An 18,828-nucleotide genomic window follows, 5' to 3' on the forward strand; every position below is an offset into this window, starting at 1 on the left:
GTAGTGGCCATGTAGTTATGGTTAAGTTGCTGTTTCCATAGGAAGAGCACTTTGAATTGTTTTGCAAAGTTTGGTGAGGTTTGGTCGAGGGGGGGCAAAGTTATAGGGGGGGTCCCAAAACTTATTTTTTTTCCCAGAGACATAATGGGAAAAAACTTTGCTCACGCCTACAGCCCAAACTGCTGGACGGATTTTCACCAAATTTGTGGCAGGAGTGGTGGTTTGGTCCCGAAAGCGTGCTTTTGTTAATTTGGTGTAAATCTGTCCAGTAGTTTTTTTTTTTAAATGACAAAAATGTAAGTGAGAAAAATTAGTGATATCTGTGTCCGCTTCGTGGACAAACTTCCCTGTTCGCTCCGCGGACAGGACGGGGATTGGGCAAGCGGATTGCGTGATGTCCGCGGACATCTGACATGCTTTCCTACTGTCTGCAGTGAAGCATGCAATGCGTCGTATTGTGAGAGACGCCCACCATCTTTGTTTATCGTTTGCATCAGAGCGCTGCATACTAAGCTCTGTGTCTTCCTCCCATTCCCCCCACCCCCCGCTCATGCCCTGTGTCATCCTCCTGTTCCCCCCACCTCCCGCTCAAGCCTCATGTCTCCCTCCCGCTCCCCCCACCCCCCGCTCAAGCCCCTTGTCTCTCTCCCATTCCCCCCGCCCTCCCGCTCATGGCCCGTGTCTCCTCTGTTCCCCCCCACCCCCGCTCATGCCCCGTGTCTCTCTCCCATACCCCCACCCCCCGCTCATGCCCCGTGTCTCCCTCCTTTTCCCCGCACCCCCTGCTCATGCCCCGTGTCTCCCTCCCGTTCCCCATCCCCCACTCATGCCCCATATCTCCCTCCTTTTCCCCCCACCCCCTGCTCATGTCCCGGTCTCCCCTGTTCCCCCCCAGCCCCGCTCATGCCCAGTGTGTCCCCTGTTCTGACCCATCACCCGCTCATGCCCCGTGTCTCCCTCCTGTTCCCCCCACCCCCCGCTCATGCCCCGTGTTTCCTCCCCACCCCCCGCTCATGCCCCGTGTCTACCTTGTGTACCCCCCACCCCCCGCTCATGCCCCGTGTCTCTCTCCTGCTGCCCACAACCCCACGCTCATGCCCCGTGTCTCCCTCGTGTTCCCCCCACCCCCTGCTCATGCCCCGTGTCTCCCTCGTGTTACCCCCACCCCCTGCTCATGCTCCGTGTCTCCCTCCTTTTCCTCCCACCCCCCTCTCATGCCCCGTGTCTCCCTCCCGTTCCCCGATCCCCCACTCATGCCCCGTGTCTCCCTCCTTTTCCCCCCACCCCCAGCTCATGCCCCGTGTCTCCCTTGTTCCCCCCACCCCCACTCATGACCAGTGTGTGCCCTGTTCCCCACACCACCCGCTCATACCCCGTGTCTCCCTCCCGTTCCCCCACCCCCAGCTCATGCCCTGTGTTTCCCCTGTTCCCCCCACCCATCGCTCATGACCCGTGTCTACCTCGTGTGCCCCCCACCCCCCGCTCATGCCCCATGTCTACCTCGTGTACCCCTCCACCCCCCGCTCATGCCCCGTGTCTTTCTCCTGCTGCCCACAACCCCCCGCTCATGCCCCGTGTCTCCCTCGTGTTCCCCCCACCCCCCGCTCATGCCCCGTGTCTCCATCATGTCACCTCCCAACCCCCGCTCATGTTCCATGTCTCCCTCCTGTATCCCCCACCCCACGTGTCTCCCTCGTGTTGCCCCCCACCCCTGCTTTTTTTAAAATTACAAAAATATAAGTGAAAAAAATTAGTGATACCCGTGTCTCTCTCCCGTTCCCCCCACCCCCCGTTCATGGCCCGTGTCTCCCTCCCGTTCCCCCACACTCACCGCTCATGCTCCGTGTCTCCTTCCCGTTCCCCCCCCTGCTCATGCCCCGTGTCTACCCGGTTCCCCCCGCCCCCGGCTCATGCCCCGTGTCTACTTCCCATTCCCCCCACACCCTGCTCATGCACCATGTCTCCCCTGTTCCCCCCACCCCCTGCTCATGCCCCGTGTCTCCCCTGTTCCCCCCCACCCCCTGCTCATGCCCCGTGTCTCCCTCCTTTTCCCCCACCCCCCATTCATGCCCCGTGTCTCCCTCCCATTACCCCCATCCCCCGCTCATGCCCCGTGCCTGCCTCCTTTTCCCCCATCCCCCGCTCATGCCCCGTGTCTCCCCTGTTCTGCCCCACCCCCTGCTCATGCCACGTGTGTGCCCTGTTCCCCCCCACCCCCTGCTCATGCCCATTGTCTCCCTCCCATTCCCCCCGTTCAACTCATGCCCCGTGTCTCTCTCCTGTTGCCCCCACCCCCCACTCATACCCCATGTCTCTCTCCCGTTGCCCCACCCCCCGTTCATGGCCCGTGTCTCTCTTCCATTCCCCCCACCCCCATTCATGGCCGTGTCTCTCTCCCATTCCCCCCACCCTCCGCTCATGCCCTGTGTCTCCCCTGTTCCCCCCACCCGCGCTCATGCCCCGCGTCTCCCCTGTTCCCCCCCACCACCCGCTCATGCCCCGTGTCTCCCCCCTTTTCCCCCCACCACCCGCTCATGCCCCGTGTCTCCCTCCCGTTCCCCCCCACCCCCGCTCATGCCCTGTGTCTCCCTCCTTTTCCCCCCACCCCCGCTCATGCCCCGTGTCTCCCCTGTTCCCCCCACCCCCCGCTCATGCCCCGTGTGTGCCCTGTTCCCCCACCCCCACCCCCCGCTCATGCCCAGTGTCTCCCTCCCATTCCCCCCACCCCCGCTCATGCCCAGTGTGTGCCCTGTTCCCCCCACCACCTGCTCATGCCCCGTGTCTCCCTCCCGTTACCCGCACCCTCGTTCATCCCCCGTCTTTCCCCTGTTCCACCCCACCCCCCGCTCATGCCCCTTGTCTACCTCGTGTACCCCCCCACCCCCGCTCATGCCCCGTGTCTCTCTCCTGCTGCCCACAACCCCCACTCATGCCCCGTGTCTCCCTCCTTTTTCCCCCACCCCCGCTCATGCCCTGTGTCCCACTTATTCCCCCCACCCACCGTTCATGCCCTGTGTCTCCCCTGTTCCGCGCCATCCCCCGCTCATGCCCCGTGTCTCCCTCCTTTTCACCCCCACCCCCGCTCATGCCCCGTGTCTCCCTCCTGATCCCCACACCCCCCGCTCATGCCCCGTGTCTACCTCATGTACCCCCCACCCCCCGCTCATGCTCTGTGTCTCCCTCCTTTTCCCACCACCCCACGCTCATGCCCCGTGGCTCCCTCCCGTTCCCCCCATCCCCCACTCATGCCCTGTGTCTCCCTCCTTTTCACCCCCACCCCCGCTCATGCCCCGTGTCTCCCTCCTGATCCCCACACCCCCCGCTCATGCCCCGTGTCTACCTCATGTACCCCCCACCCCCCGCTCATGCTCTGTGTCTCGCTCCTTTTCCCACCACCCCACGCTCATGCCCCGTGGCTCCCTCCCCGTTCCCCCACCCCCCGCTCATGCCCTGTGTTTCCCCTGTTCCCCCCACCCCCCGCTCATGACCCGTTTCTACCTCGTGTACCCCCCAACCCCCGCTCATGCCCCATGTCTCCCTCGTGTTCCCCCCAACCCCCGCTCATGCCACGTGTCTCCCTCATGTTACCCCCCACCCCCCGCTCATGCTCCGTGTCTCCCTCCTGTATCCCCCACCCCCCGATCACGCACCGTGTCTCCCTCGTGTTGCCCCCCACCCCTGCTTTTTTAAAAATTACAAAAATGTAAGTGAAAAAAATTAGTGATACCTGTGTCTCTCTCCCGTTCCCCCCACCCGCCGTTTATGGCCCGTGTCTCGCTCCCATTCACCCACACTCACCGCATATGCTCCATGTCTCCCTCCCGTTCCCCCCCACCCCCCGCTCATGCCCCATGTCTCCCCTGTTCCCCTCCACCCCCCGCTCATGCCCCGTGTCTCCCTCCCATTCCCCCCACACCTTGCTCATGCCCCATGTCTCCCCTGTTCCCCCACCCACTGCTCATGCCCCATGTCTCCCCTGTTCCCCCCACCCCCTGCTCATGCCACGTGTCTCCCTCCTTTTCCCCCACCCCCCATTCATGCCCCGTGTCTCTCTACCATTCCCCCCATCCCCCCCTCATGCCCCGTGTCTGCCTCCATTTCCCCCCATCCCCGGCTCATGCCCTGTGTCTCCCTCCCGTTCCCCCCGCTCATGCCCCGTGTCTCTCTCCTGTTGCCCCCACCCCCCGCTCATACCCCATGTCTCTCTCCCATTCCCCCACCCCCCGCTCATGGCCCGTGTCTCTCTCCCATTCCCCCCACCCCCACTCATGGCCCGTGTCTCTTTCCAGTTCCCCCCACCCGCCGCTCATGCTCTGTGTCTCCCCTGTTCCCCCCACCCCCGTTCATGCCCCACGTCTCCCCTGTTCCCCCCCACCACCCGCTCATGCCCCGTGTCTCCCCCCTTTTCCCCCACCCCCTGCTCATGCCCCGTATCTCCCTCCTGTTCCTCCCCACCCCCCGCTCATGCCCTGTGTCCCTCCTTTTCCCCCCACCCCCTGCTCATGCCCCGTGTGTGCCCTGTTCCCCCACCCCCTGCTCATGCCCAGTGTCTCCCTCCCATTCCCCCCACCCCTGCTCATGCCCAGTGTGTGCCCTGTTCCCCCACCACCCGCGCATGCCCGTGTCTCCCTCCCATTCCCCCCACCCCCCGCTCATGCCCCGTGTCTCCCTCATGTTACCCCCCACCCCCCGCTCATTCTCCATGACTCCCTCCTCTATCCCCCACCCCCCAATCATGCCCCGTGTCTCCCTCGTGTTGCCCCCCACCCCTGCTTTTTAAAAAATTACAAAAATGTAAGTGAAAAAAATTAGTGATACCCGTTTCTCTCTCCCGTTCCCTCACCCCCTGTTAATGGCCCGTGTCTCCCTCCCGTTCCCCCACACTCACCGCTTATGCTCCATGTCTCCCTCCCATTCCCCCCCACCCCCTGCTCATGCCCCGTGTCTCCCTTGTTCCCCCCCACCCCCCGCTCATGCCCCCTGTCTCCCTCCCATTCCCCCCACACCCTGCTCATGCCCCATGTCTCCCCTGTTCCCCCCAACCCCTGCTCATGCCCCATGTCTCCCCTGTTCCCCCCACCCCCCGCTCATGCCACGTGTCTCCCTCCTTTTCCCCCACCCCCATTCATGCCCCGTGTCTCCCTCCCATTCCCCTCATCCCCCGCTCATGCCCCATGTCTGCCTCCATTTCCCCCATCCCCCGCTCATGCCCTGTGTCTCCACTGTTCCGACTCACCCCCCGCTCATGCCCCGTGTGTGCCCTGTTGCCCCCACCCCCTGCTCATGCCCTGTGTCTCCCTCCCGTTCCCCCCGCTCATGCCCCGTGTCTCTCTCCTGTTGCCCCCAACCCCCGCTCATACCCCATGTCTCTCTCCTGTTCCACCACCCCCCGCTCATGGCCCGTGTCTCTCTCCCATTCCCCCCACCCCCACTCATGGCCCGTGTCTCTTTCCAGTTTCCCCCCACCCGCCGCTCATGCTCTGTGTCTCCCTCCCGTTCCCCCCCACCCACCGCTCATGCCCCATGTTTCCCCTGTTCCCCCCTGACCCCCGCTCATGCCCCGTGTCTCCCTCCCATTCCCCACCAACCTCCGCTCATGCCCTGTGTCTCCCGCGTTCCCCCCACCCCCGCTCATGCCCCACATCTCCCCTGTTCCCCCCACCACCCGCTCATGCCCCGTGTCTCCCCCCTTTTCCCTCCACCCCCTTCTCATGCCCCGTGTCTCCCTCCCGTTCCTCCCCACCCCCGCTCATGCACTGTGTGTCCCTCCTTTTCCCCCCACCCCTGCTCATGCCCCGTATGTGCCCTGTTCCCCCACCCCCCGCTCATGCCCAGTGTCTCCTTCCCATTCCCCCCACCCCCGGTCATGCCCCGTGTCTCCCTCGTGTTGCCCCCCACCCCTACTTTTTTAAAAATTACAAAAATGTAAGTGAAAAAAATTAGTAATACCCGTGTCTCTCTCCCGTTCCCCCCACCCGCCGTTTATGGCCCGTGTCTCGCTCCCGTTCCCCCACACTCACCGCTTATGCTCCATGTCTCCCTCCCGTTCCCCCCCACCCCCTGCTCGTGCCCCGTGTCTCCCCTGTTCCCCCCCACCCCCCGCTCATGCCCCGTGTCTCCCTCCCATTCCCCCCACACCCTGCTCATGCCCCATGTCTCCCCTGTTCCCCCCAACCCCTGCTCATGTCCCATGTCTCCCCTGTTCCCCCCAACCCCTGCTCATGCCCCATGTCTCCCCTGTTCCCCCCACCCCCCGCTCATGCCACGTGTCTCCCTCCTTTTCCCCCACCCCCCATTCATGCCCCGTGTCTCCCTCCCGTTCCCCTCATCCCCCGCTCATGCCCTATGTCTGCCTCCATTTCCCCCATCCCCCGCTCATGTCCTGTGTCTCCACTGTTCCGACTCACCCCCTGCTCATGCCCCGTGTGTGCCCTGTTGCCCCCACCCCTTGCTCATGCCCTGTGTCTCCCTCCCGTTCCCCCCGCTCATGCCCCGTGTCTCTCTGCTGCTGCCCCCACCCCCCGCTCATACCCCATGTCTCTCTCCTGTTCCCCCACCCCCCGCTCATGGCCCGTGTCTCTCTCCCATTCCCCCCACCCCCACTCATGGCCCGTGTCTCTTTCCAGTTTCCCCCCACCCGCCGCTCATGCTCTGTGTCTCCCTCCCATGCCCCCCCACCCACCGCTCATGCCCCATGTTTCCCCTGTTCCCCCCTGACCCCTGTTCATGCCCCGTGTCTCCCTCCCATTCCCCACCAACCTCCGCTCATGCCCTGTGTCTCCCCCATTCCCCCCACCCCCGCTCATGCCCCACATCTCCCCTGTTCCCCCCACCACCCGCTCATGCCCCGTGTCTCCCCCCTTTTCCCTCCACCCCTTCTCATGCCCCGTGTCTCCCTCCCGTTCCTCCCCACCCCCACTCATGCCCTGTGTGTCCCTCCTTTTCCCCCCACCCCTGCTCATGCCCCGTGTGTGCCCTGTTCCCCCACCACCCGCTCATGCCCAGTGTCTCCCTCCCATTCCCCCCACCCCCGGTCATGCCCCGTGTCTCCCTCGTGTTGCCCCCCACCCCTGCTTTTTTAAAAATTACAAAAATGTAAGTGAAAAAAATTAGTGATACCCGTGTCTCTCTCCCGTTCCCCCCACCCGCCGTTTATGGCCTGTGTCTCGCTCCCGTTCCCCCACACTCACCGCTTATGCTCCATGTCTCCCTCCCGTTCCCCCACCCCCTGCTCATGCCCCATGTCTCCCCTGTTCCCCTCCACCCCCCGCTCATGCCCCGTGTCTCCCTCCCATTCCCCCCACACCGTGCTCATGCCCCATGTCTCCCCTGTTCCCCCACCCCCTGCTCATGCCCCATGTCTCCCCTGTTCCCCTCACCCCCCGCTCATGCCACGTGTCTCCCTCCTTTTCCCCCACCCCCCATTCATGCCCCGTGTCTCCCTACCATTCCCCCCATCCACCGCTCATGCCCCGTGTCTGCCTCTATTTCCCCCCATCCCCGGCTCATGCCCCGTATCTCTCCTGTTCCGCCCCACCCCTCGCTCATGCCCCGTGTGTGCCCTGTTCAGCCCCACCCCCTGCTCATGCCCTGTGTCTCCCTCCCGTTCCCCCCGCTCATTCCCCGTGTCTCTCTCCTGTTGCCCCCACCCCCCGCTCATACCCCATGTCTCTCTCCCATTCCCCCACCCCCCGCTCATGGCCCGTGTCTCTCTCCCATTCCCCCCACCCCCACTCATGGCCCGTGTCTCTTTCCAGTTCCCCCCCACCCGCCGCTCATGCTCCGTGTCTCCCCTGTTCCCCCCACCCCCGTTCATGCCCCACGTCTCCCCTGTTCCCCCCCACCACCCGCTCATGCCCCGTGTCTCCCTCCTTTTCCCCCACCCCCTGCTCATGCCCCGTGTCTCCCTCCTGTTCCTCCCCACCCCCCGCTCATGCCCTGTGTCCCTCCTTTTCCCCCCACCCCCTGCTCATGCCCCGTGTGTGCCCTGTTCCCCCACCCCCCTCTCATGCCCAGTGTCTCCCTCCCATTCCCCCCACCCCTGCTCATGCCCAGTGTGTGCCCTGTTCCCCCACCACCCGCTCATGCCCCGTGTCTCCCTCCCATTCCCCCCACCCCCTGCTCATGCCCCGTGTCTCCCTCATGTTACCCCCCACCCCCCGCTCATTCTCCGTGTCTCCCTCCTGTATCCCCCACCCCCCAATCATGCCCCGTGTCTCCCTCGTGTTGCCCCCCACCCCTGCTTTTTAAAAAATTACAAAAATGTAAGTGAAAAAAATTAGTGATACCCGTTTCTCTCTCCCGTTCCCCCACCCCCTGTTAATGGCCCGTGTCTCCCTCCCGTTCCCCCACACTCACCGCTTATGCTCCATGTCTCCCTCCCGTTCCCCCCCACCCCCTGCTCATGCCCCGTGTCTCCCCTGTTCCCCCCCACCCCCGCTCATGCCCCGTGTCTCCCTCCCATTCCCCCCACACCCTGCTCATGCCCCACGTCTCCCCTGTTCCCCCAACCCCTGCTCATGCCCCATGTCTCCCCTATTCCCCCCCACCCCCCGCTCATGCCACGTGTCTCCCTCTTTTTCCCCCACCCCCCATTCATGCCCCGTGTCTCCCTCCCATTCCCCTCATCCCCGCTCATGCCCCATGTCTGCCTCCATTTCCCCCATCCCCCGCTCATGCCCTGTGTCTCCACTGTTCCGACTCACCCCCCGCTCATGCCCCGTGTGTGCCCTGTTCCCCCACCCCCTGCTCATGCCCTGTGTCTCCCTCCCGTTCCCCCCGCTCATGCCCCGTGTCTCTCTCCTGTTGCCCCCACCCCCCGCTCATACCCCATGTCTCTCTCCCATTCCCCCCACCCCCACTCATGGCCCGTGTCTCTTTCCAGTTTCCCCCCACCCGCCGCTCATGCTCTGTGTCTCCCTCCCGTTCCCCCCACCCCCGATCATGCCCCGCGTCTCCCCTGTTCCCCCCCACCACCCGCTCATGCCCCGTGTCTCCCCCCTTTTCCCCCCACCACCCGCTCATGCCCCGTGTCTCCCTCCCGTTCCCCCCCACCCCCGCTCATGCATTGTGTCTCCCTCCTTTTCCCCCCACCCCTGCTCATGCCCCGTGTCTCCCCTGTTCCCCCCACCCCCCGCTCATGCCCCGTGTGTGCCCTGTTCCCCCACCCCCACCCCCCACTCATGCCCAGTGTCTCCCTCCCATTCCCCCCACCGCCGCTCATGCCCAGTGTGTGCCCTGTTCCCCCCACCACCCGCTCATGCCCCGTGTCTCCCTCCCGTTACCCGCACCCTCGTTCATGCCCCGTCTTTCCCCTGTTCCACCCCATGCCCCTTGTCTACCTCGTGTACCCCCCCACCACTGCTCATGCCCCGTGTCTCTCTCCTGCTGCCCACAACCCCCACTCATGCCCCGTGTCTCCCTCCTTTTCCCCCACCCCCGCTCATGCCCTGTGTCCCACTTATTCCCCCCACCCACCGTTCATGCCCTGTGTCTCCCCTGTTCCGCGCCACCCCCCGCTCATGCCCCGTGTCTCCCTCCTTTTCACCCCCACCCCCGCTCATGCCCCGTGTCTCCCGCCTGATCCCCCCACCCCCCGCTCATGCCCCGTGTCTACCTCATGTACCCCCCACCCTCCGCTCATGCTCTGTGTCTCCCTCCTTTTCCCACCACCCCACGCTCATGCCCCATGTCTGCCTCCATTTCCCCCATCCCCCGCTCATGCCCTGTGTCTCCACTGTTCCGACTCACCCCCCGCTCATGCCCCGTGTGTGCCCTGTTCCCCCACCCCCTGCTCATGCCCTGTGTCTCCCTCCCGTTCCCCCCGCTCATGCCCCGTGTCTCTCTCCTGTTGCCCCCACCCCCCGCTCATACCCCATGTCTCTCTCCCATTCCCCCCACCCCCACTCATGGCCCGTGTCTCTTTCCAGTTTCCCCCCACCCGCCGCTCATGCTCTGTGTCTCCCTCCCGTTCCCCCCCACCCCCGATCATGCCCCGCGTCTCCCCTGTTCCCCCCCACCACCCGCTCATGCCCCGTGTCTCCCCCCTTTTCCCCCCACCACCCGCTCATGCCCCGTGTCTCCCTCCCGTTCCCCCCCACCCCCGCTCATGCATTGTGTCTCCCTCCTTTCCCCCCACCCCTGCTCATGCCCCGTGTCTCCCCTGTTCCCCCCACCCCCCGCTCATGCCCCGTGTGTGCCCTGTTCCCCCACTCCCACCCCCCACTCATGCCCAGTGTCTCCCTCCCATTCCCCCCACCCCCGCTCATGCCCAGTGTGTGCCCTGTTCCCCCCACCACCCGCTCATGCCCCGTGTCTCCCTCCCGTTAACCGCACCCTCGTTCATGCCCCGTCTTTCCCCTGTTCCACCCCATGCCCCTTGTCTACCTCGTGTACCCCCCCACCCCTGCTCATGCCCCGTGTCTCTCTCCTGCTGCCCACAACCCCCACTCATGCCCCGTGTCTCCCTCCCTTTTCCCCCACCCCCGCTCATGCCCTGTGTCCCACTTATTCCCCCCACCCACCGTTCATGCCCTGTGTCTCCCCTGTTCCGCGCCACCCCCCGCTCATGCCCCGTGTCTCCCTCCTTTTCACCCCCACCCCCGCTCATGCCCCGTGTCTCCCTCCTGATCCCCCACCCCCGCTCATGCCCTGTGTCTACCTCATGTACCCCCCACCCCCCGCTCATGCTCTGTGTCTCCCTCCTTTTCCCACCACCCCACGCTCATGCCCCGTGGCTCCCTCCCGTTCCCCCCATCCCCCACTCATGCCCTGTGTCTCCCTCCTTTTCGCCCCCACCCCCAGCTCATGCCCCATGTCTCCCCTGTTCCCCCCCACCCCCACTCATGCCCAGTGTGTGTCCTGTTCCCCCCCACCACCCGCTCATGCCCCGTGTCTCCCTCCCGTTCCCCCACCCCCCGCTCATGCCCTGTGTTTCCCCTGTTCCCCCCACCCCCCGCTCATGACCTGTTTCTACCTCGTGTACCCCCCAACCCCCGCTCATGCCCCATGTCTCCATCGTGTACCCCTCCACCCCCCTGCTCATGCCCCGTGTCTGTCTCCTGCTGCCCACAACCCCCCGTTCATGCCCCGTGTCTCCCTCGTGTTCCCCCCAACCCCCGCTCATGCCACGTGTCTCCCTCATGTTACCCCCCACCCCCGCTCATGCTCCGTGTCTCCCTCCTGTATCCCCCACCCCCCGATCACGCCCCGTGTCTCCCTCGTGTTGCCCCCCACCCCTGCTTTTTTAAAAATTACAAAAATGTAAGTGAAAAAAATTAGTGATACCCGTGTCTCTCTCCCGTTCCCCCCACCCGCCGTTTATGGCCCGTGTCTCGCTCCCGTTCCCCCACACTCACCGCTTATGCTCCATGTCTCCCTCCCGTTCCCCCCCACCCCCCGCTCATGCCCCATGTCTCCCCTGTTCCCCTCCACCCCCCGCTCATGCCCCGTGTCTCCCTCCCATTCCCCCCACACCCTGCTCAAGCCCCATGTCTGCCCTGTTCCCCCACCCCCTGCTCATGCCCCATGTCTCCCCTGTTCCCCCCACCCCCGCTCATGCCACGTGTCTCCCTCCTTTTCCCCTACCCCCCATTCATGCCCCGTGTCTCCCTACCATTCCCCCCATCCCCCCCTCATGCCCCGTGTCTGCCTCCATTTCCCCCCATCCCCGGCTCATGCCCTGTGTCTCCCTCCCGTTCCCCCCGCTCATGCCCCGTGTCTCTCTCCTGTTGCCCCCACCCCCCGCTCATACCCCATGTCTCTCTCCCATTCCCCAACCCCCCGCTCATGGCCCGTGTCTCTCTCCCATTCCCCCCACCCCCACTCATGGCCCGTGTCTCTTTCCAGTTCCCCCCACCCGCCGCTCATGCTCCGTGTCTCCCCTGTTCCCCCCCACCCCCGTTCATGCCCCACGTCTCCCCTGTTCCCCCCACCACCCGCTCATGCCCCGTGTCTCCCCCCTTTTCCACCACCCCCTGCTCATGCCCCGTATCTCCCTCCTGTTCCTCCCCACCCCCCGCTCATGCCCTGTGTCCCTCCTTTTCCCCCCACCCCCTGCTCATGCCCCATGTGTGCCCTGTTCCCCCACCCCCTGCTCATGCCCAGTGTCTCCCTCCCATTCCCCCCACCCCTGCTCATGCCCAGTGTGTGCCCTGTTCCCCCACCACCCGCGCATGCCCGTGTCTCCCTCCCATTCCCCCCACGCCCCGCTCATGCCCCGTGTCTCCCTCATGTTACCCCCCACCCCCCGCTCATTCTCCATGTCTCCCTCCTGTATCCCCCACCCCCCAATCATGCCCCGTGTCTCCCTCGTGTTGCCCCCCACCCCTGCTTTTTAAAAAATTACAAAAATGTAAGTGAAAAAAATTAGTGATACCCGTGTCTCTCTCCCGTTCCCCCCACCCGCCGTTTATGGCCCGTGTCTCGCTCCCGTTCCCCCACACTCACCGCTTATGCTCCATGTCTCCCTCCCGTTCCCCCCCACCCCCCGCTCATGCCCCATGTCTCCCCTGTTCCCCTCCACCCCCCGCTCATGCCCCGTGTCTCCCTCCCATTCCCCCCACACCCTGCTCAAGCCCCATGTCTGCCCTGTTCCCCCACCCCCTGCTCATGCCCCATGTCTCCCCTGTTCCCCCCACCCCCGCTCATGCCACGTGTCTCCCTCCTTTTCCCCTACCCCCCATTCATGCCCCGTGTCTCCCTACCATTCCCCCCATCCCCCCCTCATGCCCCGTGTCTGCCTCCATTTCCCCCCATCCCCGGCTCATGCCCTGTGTCTCCCTCCCGTTCCCCCCGCTCATGCCCCGTGTCTCTCTCCTGTTGCCCCCACCCCCCGCTCATACCCCATGTCTCTCTCCCATTCCCCAACCCCCCGCTCATGGCCCGTGTCTCTCTCCCATTCCCCCCACCCCCACTCATGGCCCGTGTCTCTTTCCAGTTCCCCCCACCCGCCGCTCATGCTCCGTGTCTCCCCTGTTCCCCCCCACCCCCGTTCATGCCCCACGTCTCCCCTGTTCCCCCCACCACCCGCTCATGCCCCGTGTCTCCCCCCTTTTCCACCACCCCCTGCTCATGCCCCGTATCTCCCTCCTGTTCCTCCCCACCCCCCGCTCATGCCCTGTGTCCCTCCTTTTCCCCCCACCCCCTGCTCATGCCCCATGTGTGCCCTGTTCCCCCACCCCCTGCTCATGCCCAGTGTCTCCCTCCCATTCCCCCCACCCCTGCTCATGCCCAGTGTGTGCCCTGTTCCCCCACCACCCGCGCATGCCCGTGTCTCCCTCCCATTCCCCCCACGCCCCGCTCATGCCCCGTGTCTCCCTCATGTTACCCCCCACCCCCCGCTCATTCTCCATGTCTCCCTCCTGTATCCCCCACCCCCCAATCATGCCCCGTGTCTCCCTCGTGTTGCCCCCCACCCCTGCTTTTTAAAAAATTACAAAAATGTAAGTGAAAAAAATTAGTGATACCCGTTTCTCTCTCCCGTTCCCTCACCCCCTGTTAATGGCCCATGTCTCCCTCCCGTTCCCCCACACTCACCGCTTATGCTCCATGTCTCCCTCCCATTCCCCCCACCCCCTGCTCATGCCCCGTGTCTTCCTTTGTTCCCCCCAACCCCCGCTCATGCCCCGTGTCTCCCTCCCATTCCCCCCACACCCTGCTCATGCCCCATGTCTCCCCTGTTCCCCCCAACCCCTGCTCATGCCCCATGTCTCCCCTGTTCCCCCCTTCCCCCGCTCATGCCACGTGTCTCCCTCCTTTTCCCCCACCCCCATTCATGCCCCGTGTCTCCCTCCCATTCCCCTCATCCCCCGCTCATGCCCCATGTCTGCCTCCATTTCCCCCATCCCCCGCTCATGCCCTGTGTCTCCACTGTTCCGACTCACCCCCCGCTCATGCCCCGTGTGTGCCCTGTTGCCCCCACCCCCTGCTCATGCCCTGTGTCTCCCTCCCGTTCCCATCGCTCATGCCCCGTGTCTCTCTCCTGTTGCCCCCACCCCCCGCTCATACCCCATGTCTCTCTCCTGTTCCCCCACCCCCCGCTCATGGCCCGTGTCTCTCTCCCATTCCCCCCACCCCCACTCATGGCCCGTGTCTCTTTCCAGTTTCCCCCCACCACCCGCTCATGCTCTGTGTCTCCCTCCCGTTCCCCCCCACCCACCGCTCATGCCCCATGTTTCCCCTGTTCCCCCCTGACCCCCGCTCATGCCCGTGTCTCCCTCCCATTCCGCACCAACCTCCGCTCATGCCCTGTGTCTCCCCCGTTCCCCCCACCCCCGCTCATGCCCCACATCTCCCCTGTTCCCCCCACCACCCGCTCATGCCCCATGTCTCCCCCCTTTTCCCTCCACCCCCTTCTCATGCCCCGTGTCTCCCTCCCGTTCCTCCCCACCCCCGCTCATGCACTGTGTGTCCCTCCTTTTCCCCCCACCCCTGCTCATGCCCCGTATGTGCCCTGTTCCCCCACCCCCCGCTCATGCCCAGTGTCTCCCTCCCATTCCCCCCACCCCCGGTCATGCCCCGTGTCTCCCTCGTGTTGCCCCCCACCCCTGCTTTTTTAAAAATTACAAAAATGTAAGTGAAAAAAATTAGTGATACCCGTGTCTCTCTCCCGTTCCCCCCACCCGCCGTTTATGGCCCGTGTCTCGCTCCCGTTCCCCCACACTCACCGCTTATGCTCCATGTCTCCTTCCCGTTCCCCCCCACCCCCTGCTCGTGCCCCGTGTCTCCCCTGTTCCCCCCCACCCCCCGCTCATGGCCCGTGTCTCCCTCCCATTCCCCCCACACCCTGCTCATGCCCCATGTCTCCCCTGTTCCCCCAACCCCTGCTCATGCCCCATGTCTCCCCTGTTCCCCCCACCCCCGCTCATGCCACGTGTCTCCCTCCTTTTCCCCCACCCCCCATTCATGCCCCGTGTCTCCCTCCCATTCCCCTCATCCCCCGCTCATGCCCCATGTCTGCCTCCATTTCCCCCATCCCCCGCTCATGTCCTGTGTCTCCACTGTTCCGACTCACCCCCCGCTCATGCCCCGTGTGTGCCCTGTTGCCCCCACCCCCTCTCATGCCCTGTGTCTCCCTCCCGTTCCCCCGCTCATGCCCCGTGTCTCTCTCCTGTTGCCCCCACCCCCCGCTCATACCCCATGTCTCTCTCCTGTTCCCCCACCCCCCACTCATGGCCCGTGTCTCTCTCCCATTCCCCCCACCCCCCACTCATGGCCCGTGTCTCTTTCCAGTTTCCCCCCAACTGCCGCTCATGCTCTGTGTCTCCCTCCCATTCCCCCACCCACCGCTCATGCCCCATGTTTCCCCTGTTCACCCCTGACCCCTGCTCATGCCCCGTGTCTCCCTCCCATTCCCCACCAACCTCCGCTCATGCCCTGTGTCTCCCCCGTTCCCCCCACCCCCGCTCATGCCCCACATCTCCCCTGTTCCCCCACCACCCGCTCATGCCCCGTGTCTCCCCCCTTTTCCCTCCACCCCTTCTCATGCCCCGTGTCTCCCTCCCGTTCCTCCCCACCCCCGCTCATGCCCTGTGTGTCCCTCCTTTTCCCCCCACCCCTGCTCATGCCCCGTGTGTGCCCTGTTCCCCCACCCCCCGCTCATGCCCAGTGTCTCCCTCCCATTCCCCCCACCCCCGGTCATGCCCCGTGTCTCCCTCGTGTTGCCCCCCACCCCTGCTTTTTTAAAAATTACAAAAATGTAAGTGAAAAAAATTAGTGATACCCGTGACTCTCTCCCGTTCCCCCCACCCGCCGTTTATGGCCCGTGTCTCGCTCCCGTTCCCCCACACTCACCGCTTATGCTCCATGTCTCCCTCCTGTTCCCCCCCACCCCCTGCTCATGCCCCATGTCTCCCCTGTTCCCCTCCACCCCCCACTCATGCCCTGTGTCTCCCTCCCATTCCCCCCACACCCTGCTCATGCCCCATGTCTCCCCTGTTCCCCCACCCCCTGCTCATGCCCCATGTCTCCCCTGTTCCCCTCACCCCCCGCTCATGCCACGTGTCTCCCTCCTTTTCCCCCACCCCCCATTCATGCCCCGTGTCTCCCTACCATTCCCCCCATCCACCGCTCATGCCCTGTGTCTGCCTCTATTTCCCCCCATCCCCGGCTCATGCCCCGTATCTCTCCTGTTCCGCCCCACCCCTCGCTCATGCCCCGTGTGTGCCCTGTTCAGCCCCACCCCCTGCTCATGCCCTGTGTCTCCCTCCCATTCCCCCCGCTCATGCCCCGTGTCTCTCTCCTGTTGCCCCCACCCCCCGCTCATACCCCATGTCTCTCTCACATTCCCCCACCCCCCGCTCATGGCCCGTGTCTCTCTCCCATTCCCCCCACCCCCACTCATGGCCCCGTGTCTCTTTCCAGTTCCCCCCCACCCGCCGCTCATGCTCCGTGTCTCCCCTGTTCCCCCCCACCCCCGTTCATGCCCCACGTCTCCCCTGTTCCCCCCCACCACCCGCTCATGCCCCGTGTCTCCCCCCTTTTCCCCCACCCCCTGCTCATGCCCCGTGTCTCCCTCCTGTTCCTCCCCACCCCCCGCTCATGCCCTGTGTCCCTCCTTTTCCCCCCACCCCCTGCTCATGCCCCGTGTGTGCCCTGTTCCCCCACCCCCCGCTCATGCCCAGTGTCTCCCTCCCATTCCCCCCACCCCTGCTCATGCCCAGTGTGTGCCCTGTTCCCCCACCACCCGCTCATGCCCCGTGTCTCCCTCCCATTCCCCCCACCCCCGCTCATGCCCCGTGTCTCCCTCATGTTACCCCCCACCCCCCGCTCATTCTCCGTGTCTCCCTCCTGTATCCCCCACCCCCCAATCATGCCCCGTGTCTCCCTCGTGTTGCCCCCCACCCCTGCTTTTTAAAAAATTACAAAAATGTAAGTGAAAAAAATTAGTGATACCCTTGTCACTCTCCCCTTCCCCCCACCCCCCGTTCATGGCCCATGTGTGCCCTGTTCCCCCCGCCCCCTGCTCATGCCCCGTGTCTCCCTCCCATTCCCCCCTGCTCATGCCCCGTGTCTCTCTTCTGTTGCCCCCCACCCCCTGCTCATACCCCATGTCTCTCTCCCGTTCCCCCACCCCCCCGCTCATGGCCCGTGTCTCCATCCCATTCCCCCCACCCCCCACTCATGCCCAGTGTCTCTCTCACGTTCCCCCCACCTGCCGCTCATGCTCCGTGTCTCCCTCCCATTCCCCCATCCCCCGCTCATGCCCCGTGTCTCCCCTGTTCCACCCGACACCCGCTCATGCCCCGTGTCTCCCTCCCATTCCCCCACCCTCCGCTCATGCCCCATGTTTCTCCTGATCCCCCTCACCCCCCGCTCATGCCCCATGTCTACCTCATGTACCCCCACCCCCGCTCATGCCCTGTGTCTCCCTCCTGTACCCCCCACCCCCGATCATGCCCCGTGTCTCCCTCGTGTTGCCCCCCACCCCCTGCTTTTTTAAAAATTACAAAAATGTAAGTGAAAAAAATTAGTGATGCCCTTGTCTCTCTCCCCTTCCCCCCACCCCCCCGTTCATGGCCCGTGTCTCCCTCCTGTTCCCCCACACTCACCGCTCATGCTCCGTGTCTCCCTCACATTCCCCCCCACCCCCTACTCATGCCCTGTGTCTCCCCTGTTCCCCCCCACAACCCCGCTCATGCCCCGTGTCTCCTTCCCATTCCCCCACACCCTGCTCATGCCCCATGTCTCCCCTGTTCCCCCCAACCCCTGCTCATGCCCCATGTCTCCCCTGTTCCCCCCACCCCCGCTCATGCCACGTGTCTCCCTCCTTTTCCCCCACCCCCATTCATGCCCCGTGTCTCCCTCCCATTCCCCTCATCCCCCGCTCATGCCCCATGTCTGCCTCCATGTCTGCCTCCATTTCCCCCATCCCCCGCTCATGCCCCTACCCCCTGCTCATGCCCCGAGTCTCCCCTGTTCCCCCCCACCCCCTGCTCATGCCCCGTGTCTCCCTCCTTTTCCCCCCACCCCTCATTCATGCCCCGTGTCTCCCTCCCATTCACCCCATCCCCTGCTCATGCCCCGTGTCTGTGTCCTTTTCCCCCCACCCCCCGCTCATGCCCCGTGTCTCCCCTGTTCCGCCACGCCCCCGCTCATGCCCCGTGTGTGCCCTGTTCCCCTCACCCCCTCCTCATGCCCCGTGTCTCCCTCCCATTCCCCCCTGCTCATGCCCCATGTCTCTCTTCTGTTGCCCCCCACCCCTGCTCATACCCCATGTCTCTCTCCCCGTTCCCCCACCCCCCGCTCATGGCCCGTGTCTCCCTCCCATTCCCCCATCCCCCGCTCATGCCCCGTGTCTCCCCTGTTCCATCCGACACCCGCTCATGCCCCATGTTTCCCTCCCATTCCCCCCACCCTCCGCTCATGCCCCATGTTTCTCCTGATCCCCCTTACCCCCCGCTCATGCCCCATGTCTACCTCTTGTTCCCCCACCCCCCGCTCATGCCCTGTGTCTCCCTCCTGTACCCCCCACCCCCGATCATGCCCCGTGTCTCCCTCGTGTTGCCCCCCACCCCCTGCTTTTTTAAAAATTACAAAAATGTAAGTGAAAAAAATTAGTGATGCCCTTGTCTCTCTCCCCTTCCCCCCACCCCCCCGTTCATGGCCCGTGTCTCCCTCCCGTTCCCCCACACTCACCGCTCATGCTCCGTGTCTCCCTCACGTTCCCCCCCACCCCCCACTCATGCCCCGTGTCTCCCCTGTTCCCCCCCACAACCCCGCTCATGCCCCGTGTCTCCTTCCCATTCCCCCACCCCCTGCTCATGCCCCATGTCTCCCCTGTTCCCCCCACCCCCTGCTCATGGCACGAGTCTCCCCTGTTCCCCCCTA

This window comes from Ambystoma mexicanum, chromosome 5q, assembly GCF_040938575.1.
Source record: "Ambystoma mexicanum isolate Mex_15411 chromosome 5q, UKY_AmexF1_1, whole genome shotgun sequence".
Taxonomy (NCBI): Eukaryota; Metazoa; Chordata; class Amphibia; order Caudata; family Ambystomatidae; genus Ambystoma; species Ambystoma mexicanum.